The following is a 6,441-nucleotide window of genomic DNA, read 5'->3' as shown; positions in this document are numbered from 1 at the left end:
CTTGCATCAATACGCAATCCAACCCGAGTAGGGATGCGTCACTATAAATGACAAACTCTTTGCCTGATTCGGGTTGCACTAAAATTGGAGCTTCAGTCAAATGAGTTTTCAGTTGATCGAAGCTTTTCTGACATTTCTCCGTCCATTCGAACTTAGCATCCTTTTGAAGTAGCTTCGTCATTGGTGTGGCTATCATCGAGAAACCTTTTACAAATCGTCGGTAATAACCGGCGAGCCCCAGGAAGCTCCGAACTTCGGTAACATTTCTTGGAGGCTTCCAATTAAGTATGGCTGAAATTTTGCTCGGGTCAACTCGAATACCCGATGCGGATACCACATGACCCAAGAAGCTAACCTCTCTTAACCAGAACTCACACTTACTGAACTTCGCATATAACTGCTTATCCCGCAAAATTTGCAACGCTAATCTCAGGTGTTCAGCATTTTCGGTCTCATCTCTTGAATAGACCAAGATGTCATCAATGAACACAACTACGAACCGATCCAAATAGGGTCTGAAGATCCGATTCATCAAATCCATAAATACCGCAGGGGCATTAGTGAGCCCGAATGGCATCACTAAGAACTCGTAGTGACCGTACCTCGTTCTGAAAGCAGTTTTGGGTACGTCCGAATCTCGAATCCGCAACTGATAATAACCCGATCTCAAATCTATCTTTGAAAACACTGAGGCTCCCTTTAATTGATCAAACAAATCATCAATACGCGGTAACGGATATTTATTCTTTATGGTCACTTTATTCAACTGACGATAGTCAATGCACAACCTCATGGTTCTGTCCTTCTTTTTCACGAACAATACTGGTGCACCCCAAGGTGAGAAACTTGGTCGAGCGAAACCTCTATCCGTCAACTCTTGCAATTGAGCTTTCAATTCCTTTAACTCGGTTGGTGCCATACGATACGGAGCTATCGAAATTGGCGTAGTTCCAGGTACAAGCTCAATACCAAACTCTACCTCCCGAACAGGTGGTAAACCCGGTAATTCTTCAGGAAAAACATCCGGGTATTCACAAACCACCCGCACAGTTTCGGGTTTCTTTTCTAATTCTTTATCATCAAGTACATACGCAAGGTATGCTTCGCACCCTTTTCTTACATATTTCTGGGCCAACATTGCTGATATTACAGCTGGCAACCCCTCCAAATCCGTAGACTCAACTCAGATTACTTCGTTATTTGCGCACCTCAAATCAATAGTCTTGCTTTTGCAATTCACAACCGTATCATGCGCGGTCAGCCAATCCAAACCAAGAATAACATCAAATTCATCAAACGGCAGAAGCATCAAGTCCGCCGGAAAACAAGAACCTCGAATTACTAGGGGACATCTCTTACACACTTTGTCGACAAGCACGTAACGACCCAAGGGATTTGACACCCGAATTACGAACTCAGTAGACTCAACAGGTAGAGTCTTACTGGATGCTAAGGTTTCACATACATAAGAATGAGTAGAGCCAGGGTCAATCAATGCAATCACATTAGTATCAAAGAGAGTGAAGGTACCAGTGATGACGTCAGGGGAGGATGCCTCCTCTCGTGCGCGAATGGCATATGCTCTAGCAGGAGTACGGTTCTCGGCTCGAACAGCCGTATCAGAGACCCCTCTCTGACTACCACCCCTACCTCCTAAAATTCTCGGTGGTCTACCTCTAGTTGTCACTCCACTAGGTCTTGCACCTTGAACCTTATTCTTCTCATCAAGCTCCGTGCAATCTCTAATGAAGTGGTCCTTCGAACCGCATCCGTAACAGGCCCTGTTAATAGACTTACCCCAACATTCACCTATGTGTCGTCTTCCACATTGGGGACACTCAGGTCTCTCTAGACGATTATTGCCCACACTAGCTACCGAAGTAGTTCGGGAGTCCGTCGATGGTCGTGCTCTGATGGAAATTCCCGCAGTCATCCTCGACTTATTAGTGTCCTCCCTGAACTTCTTTACAGCTGAGAACGGAGCTTTACCCGTCGATCTTTTACGATAGTCTCTAGCTTCAAATTCAGCCTTCTTCTTCCCCTTTCCAAGTTCTTCCGCCTTGCAGGCTCGTTCGACTAGTGTCACGAATTCTTTTATCTCCAGAATACCCACTAGTAGCTTTAAATCTTCATTCAATCCTTCTTCAAATCTTTTGCACATAGCAACCTCATCAGCTACACACTCCCGGGCATACCTACTGAGCCTTACGAATTCATGTTCGTACTCAGATACTGTCATACGGCATTGCTTGAGTTCCAAGAATTCCTTACGCTTTTGATCGATGAACCGTTGACTAATATATTTCTTTCGAAATTCCGCTTGGAAGAAATCCCAAGTAACTCGTTCGTTTGGGACTATGGAAATCAAGGTCCTCCACCAGTAGTAGGCTGAGTCTCGCAACAAAGATATAGCACACTTTAGACATTCATCGGGTGTGCATGACAGTTCATCGAACACCCGAATGGTGTTATCAAGCCAGAACTCGGCCCTTTCGGCATCATCAGTAACTATGGCCTTCAACTCCTCAGCCCCGCGCTTCCTAATCAAGTCTACAGGTGGTTTACTCAGCCTCACAGGATCAGCAACTGATGGCATTACGGGCTCTTGGGGTGGATTATTCAAATTCGGGAATTGTTGGACAGCCGGATTGGTTCGGGCATATTGCGCGACCCACTCATTCATCATGGTAAAGAAGGCTTGTTTAGCCCCTCACCTTGATTATTCGCAGATGACTGAGGTTCAACAGGCGGCGTCCCTTGTGCAGGAGCAGCCGCTACACTTTCAACGTCATCCGCCAAGGTTCTCTCTACACCGGGATCCATTTACTAACCAAAACAAAAATTTTAACCGTCAGAAGTCATCACACATTTAAACATTAACATTAAGGCATGTATAGCTAGACTCATACGTGCTATGGTAGTCCTAGAACCGACTAAACCATAGCTCTGATACCAATCAAATGTGACACCCCGAACCCGAGACCGTCGCCGGAGTCGAACACGAGGTGTTAACAGACTTCAAACCACTTATTAAAAATTTTTCCAGACAAGCTGCCAATCTGCGTACTAGTCACTTTAAAAATCATATCTTGAGCTCTGGGACTCGAAATCCAGTTCTGTGAATTTTCCCTGAAACTAGACTCATATGCCCATCTACATATTTTTTTCTAGAATTTTTGGTCGGGCCAATTAGTACAGTTTATTAGTCAAAGTCTCCCATGTTACTGGGGTCGACTACACTGACCTTTGTGCATTACGACCTGGATATCTCCCTGTACAGAGCTTCAATACTGATGCCGTTTATTTCTATAGAAAATAGACTCAAAGAGGAATCTATAAATATATGGCATGGCTCCTAATTATCTCTGGTTAATTCATAATAAATTTACAAAGTCGGAACGGGGAACCCAGAAACCGTTCTGGCCCTGTCTCGCGAGAACCTGAATATCTCTTAACATAATGTCCATATGATTGTTTCGTTACTTCTATATGAAAATAGACTCATCGAGCTTCGATTACATAATTTAGCCACTATTTAATTCCATTCCTACTAATTGTTGTAATTTTTCAATCCCACGTCACTGCTGCTGCCAGCATCTGTTACTGAAGCAACTATGTCCATTTAGTGATTTCTTATTGATCTTTCTAGTAATTCATCATACATATCACAAAATTATAATCATGACTAGCCATACCAAAGGCTAATCATTGTCAAACATCCCCCCCCTACTACACTTTTGCCATAACATAAATTTTAACACCAAAAATAATCAACCATGACATAAAGATCGTATTACCAAGACTTACGACCTAACGTTATAAAACCAAATCCAACCGAACATTTATGCCATTTTCGCATGGCTAAAAGTTTACATACCAAAGTTCAAACATAACATAATAGCCTATACATGCCGAAATGTTCTCCTAGACCAACTAAGAAGAAAGTACCAAAGGTTGCTAGCCGGTGTGATGACTTCGACGACGGCACGATCACGCAAAAAGAGACGAGTCCAAGAAACCTAGAATAGGTGACAAGCAAACACCGAATGAGTATATAACTCAGTAAGCCATAAGCATTCCACAACCATCCATTAATAAAATTATCACAACAGGAAACAATGAAATGAGGTTAAGTACTCCATCCATACCAAACTATACCATAGTTCCTTAAACCCTATGGTTCAATCTCATACCAAGTCCTACATTGACCTTTCATACATCATTTTACTTTCGTTATAATCATACAATTAAACGAACTTTCACCTATTCCACAATGAACCTTATGTACGTGACTTCAACTATAATCGTCACATAGGTTCAAAACTTACCAAGCTCAACTCCAAATATAAACATAGCGCCTATTAGCCATGAACTCAAGGTACTTACCTTTTCCGCTGTCCAAAATTGACTCGGTAAAGCCGCACCCTTCGTGTAAATAATTTGTGGAAAATATATATTGGGTTGCACACATAATGTTTAGTAATCACCCACGCACACTCAGTGCCATGCACTTTAAACTCACACACTTAGTACCATGCATTTCAAGTTCGCACACTTACCTTTTTCCGCTGTCCAAAATCGACTCGGTAAAGTCGCACCCTTAATGTAAATAATTTATAGAAAATATATATTGGGTTCGCACACATAGTGCTTAATAATCAACCGCGCACACTTAGTGCCATGTACTGTAAACTCGCACACTTAGTGCTGTACAATTTAAACCCGCACACTTAGTGCCAATCTCATGATCATAAATGTTTACACCCGCACACTTAGTGCCTAAACCAACAACTCAATTCATCTCACCTCTTTTCTTTTTATTCAATACTTTCATCACCCCATGCATACATGTATAAATATATATATTTATCGTTCCATTCAGCATTATTACATAGACGTTATAACCATTTAAATTGATACAAAATATATGCTTAATGACTTACCTTAGGTCGGATGAAGTGATTCCCAATCAACTACTCAATATTCTTTGCTTTGCCTTTGCTTGATTCCCCTCCTTTGGATTCTTGAGCTTGATTAAATAAATAAGTTTAGTAATTTAATTTACCTTGCAAGATACCTATATATATATAAATTTAATAATTCCATTTTTTTTTACAATCATCCTTGTTCAAGACATCCAAGTCTCAACTAATGTTCATATTATATCTCAAAGCCAAATGTATTATCCCTTCCAAAATAATATTATGCCAAATATGATTACATTCAAATATACATAATTATGAATCAAACTCAACTTTGTAAACCAACCTCCTCATTTGGTCGATTGTATAGAATCAAAGAAATTTCACCAATGTGCATACTATATAGCCGAATATGCAAGATCAATCTAACATCACCTATGTACTTAATTTTAAATGCCGAATATACAATTTCGATGCAATATCATTTTTTTTTCATTTCATTTGAGCACATAGTTCCTCCACATAATAATTTGGCCGAATGTTTCTACTACCAAAAACTCCACATCTATCCATAATATCATACCAAGGTTCATATATCTATTAGCTATTTCATTACTCATCTTTCTAATATTCCATTCCAAAGCATCAAACACTATCCTCTTAACATCTAACGATCACATCCGAATGCCCATTTTTTTTTCACCAAATAGAGAAATCACCCTATGGGTTATAATATGGATTTGTCTATTAACTAAATTTAACAAAATTTAATGAAAAATAACATGCAATCTTACCTTGATTAATCCCTTAAGTTGACCGAATGCTTTTTAACCATTTTTCTTTCCTTCTTCCTTTATGTTCGGTTTTGCAAGGAGAAGATGACACTCTCCCACCTTCCATTTCTTATTAATTTATGTTTCTATTTAGATTATTTTATCATTTACCATTATAAAATTGTATTTAACTTGACTTAATGGAGGACCATCATCACATGGCCGGCCACTTCATGAATTAAGGGCATTTTGACATGCAAATCCATACTTTCTCACCTTGTTATTATTTAATCCTTTCAATTTATCTATCATCTTTTCTAAATTTCTCAACTAAGTCCTTTCATGAAAATCCACATTCCTAAGGCTAATTTTAAACCTTTATTATTTCCACACATACACTACCACATTTAATATATGCAATTAAAATTAAAATAAATTTTCTTGTAACTCGGTTTTGTGGTCCCGAAACCACTTCCCGACTAGGGTCAATTTTGGGCTGTCACATTTTATAAATTTATTTAACAATTATTTTTAAATATTATTAATATAATTAAAATTACATTGAATGGGACACTAGAAAGTAATAAAATCATAAAAATATAAGAAAGATGAAATAAATAATTAGAAGTTTCATTGATACTAATTACAAAAACACTTGCAGAATAGATTCCTTAATTTGTAGAAAACTTGGATTGTTTCTAAGGCATTTAAAACATCCATCCAACTCAAGAAAACCATTAATTAAT

The 6,441-nt window shown here is 39.0% G+C and overlaps 1 long non-coding RNA gene across 1 annotated transcript; it reads right to left on the bottom strand.

Annotated features, from left to right (window-relative positions):
- Positions 1 to 3,973: 3,973 nt before the first annotated feature.
- LOC107890233 (uncharacterized) lies at positions 3,974 to 6,018 on the bottom strand. Its single transcript, XR_001681888.2, has 3 exons — positions 5,717 to 6,018; positions 4,944 to 5,029; positions 3,974 to 4,019 (listed from the first exon to the last, which is right to left on the bottom strand). It is a non-coding gene; the product is annotated as an uncharacterized lncRNA (long non-coding RNA).
- Positions 6,019 to 6,441: the final 423 nt, after the last annotated feature.

This window comes from Gossypium hirsutum, chromosome D02, assembly GCF_007990345.1.
Source record: "Gossypium hirsutum isolate 1008001.06 chromosome D02, Gossypium_hirsutum_v2.1, whole genome shotgun sequence".
NCBI lineage: Eukaryota > Viridiplantae > Streptophyta > Magnoliopsida > Malvales > Malvaceae > Gossypium > Gossypium hirsutum.
This window is presented reverse-complemented; position numbering and strand designations above follow the sequence as displayed.